Source organism: Elephantulus edwardii, unplaced genomic scaffold, assembly GCF_000299155.1.
Source record: "Elephantulus edwardii isolate Elephantulus edwardi_28Jun2011 unplaced genomic scaffold, EleEdw1.0 scaffold00001, whole genome shotgun sequence".
Lineage (NCBI taxonomy): Eukaryota > Metazoa > Chordata > Mammalia > Macroscelidea > Macroscelididae > Elephantulus > Elephantulus edwardii.
This window is the reverse complement of record NW_006399751.1, coordinates 1,911,593-1,913,163: the sequence shown is the minus strand read 5'-3', so window position 1 is coordinate 1,913,163 and position 1,571 is coordinate 1,911,593. Positions and strand designations below refer to the sequence as shown.

Genomic DNA, 1,571 nt, shown 5'->3' with positions numbered 1-1,571 from the left:
TCAGCATAATGTCCTCCAGGGTCACCCATTTTGAGTATTATTGCATGATTTCCTTGTTTTTCAATGCAGTGTAGTATTCCATTGTGTGACTATACCACAGCTTCTCTATCCATTCGTTTGTTGATGGGCACTTAGGTTGTTTCCAGCTCCTAACTATTGTGAACAAAGCTGTGATAAACATGGGTGTGCAAAAACTCAAATATATTTTTAAAAATAATTTTTTAATTTTGATTTTATCAAAAGTTCACAGAAAACTTGGATTTTCATTCATTCATTGTTGCGCGTTTTCTTCCTTATCCCCCCAGTTAGCTTGTTTTTTAAAAAATTATTCATTGCTGCATAATTCCCCTCTCCCCAGTCTCCTTTGCTGTGCACCTCTTCTTTATTCTGTATTCTTTTCATGCAAATAATGCCTAATCATATTTTCCTTTAAAACTGTTCTTTCCTTCATCTGTTCCAATGTTCATTATTTATCCCCTTTTCTCTTAGTTTCCCCTCAACTCCCATGTCAATCTTGTTTTATAGAGTGGCGTTAAGCAGTATTTGTCCCCTCCCCCCAACTGGTTAACAAATGATCCTTTATTAAAATATTTTCACCTGTAGTTCTTAGCTTGCTGGGCATTCCACGGCACTGCTGTTGTTGTCTTCTATGATGTCATGAGGTTGGCCATCAACATTGTAGCCCACAGATTGGGCAGTTCCCAGCATCTCTATAATAGTTCCAGAGAGTTCTCTGGCTAAAAATTGGTTTTGCATCTGCTGGGCAATGCCAGCAATCTCATAAAAAGTGATCTTTCTGCTGTGTTTAATATTTTTCTGCATCTTTCTGTCTCTTGGTGGTTCTTGGAGCTTTGATAGTCAGGGTAGAGACAGAAGGCACCATTGCAGTCTGGGCCTGTCTGTTCTGAATGGTCCGTTTCACTGTAATCCTTAGTCCCTTCCAGTCACCGGTGGCCTTGGCAATGTCATCACTGACTTTTTTGGAGACAAACTCAGAGGGCCGATCTTGAGGACCAGAGTGGACTTGGCACCGACTTCCCGACTGGTATACCTCAAGTACATGACTTTGATCTCATTGGGGTATAAGTTGGGCGTCTTGGTGAAGGTGGCTGGTATAGGAAGAACCCAGATGCCGGACAACTGAAGAAAGTTGCACCGAGGCCTCCTTCAAGCTGAAAGCAGTATTTGTCCTTTTTTGACTGAGATATTTCACTCAGCATAATGTCCTCCAGGGTCCCTCATGTTGTATAGTATTTTGTAGGTTCTTTGATTTTTAGTGCTTTGTAGAATTCCATTGTGTGAATATACCATAGTTTTTCTATTCATTAATTTGTAAGTGGGCACTTGAGTTGCTTCCATCTCTTTGCTATTGTAAATAACACAGCATTAAACATGGGTGTGTCTATATCTGTTCGAGTGGCAGCTCTGGTTTCTTAAGTTTGCTTGGCTCCACAGTCAACACTGTCAGCACCAGTAGCCAGGAAATTAGAAGATGTATTACCATGGGAAAGTCTGCTGTTAGGGACCTCTCCAAAGTACTGAAGAGCAATGGTGTCTCTTTGGAGACTAAG

The 1,571-nt window shown here is 40.8% G+C and overlaps 1 protein-coding gene and 1 pseudogene across 1 annotated transcript in view; one reads left to right on the top strand and one right to left on the bottom strand.

Annotated features, from left to right (window-relative positions):
- AP1G1 (adaptor-related protein complex 1, gamma 1 subunit) overlaps positions 1–1,571 on the top strand; it is an 86,101-nt gene that overhangs the window by 11,469 nt on the left and 73,061 nt on the right. The gene's annotated exons all lie outside the window — the stretch shown is intronic.
- LOC102873136 overlaps positions 607–1,571 on the bottom strand; it is a 6,023-nt pseudogene continuing 5,058 nt past the window's right edge.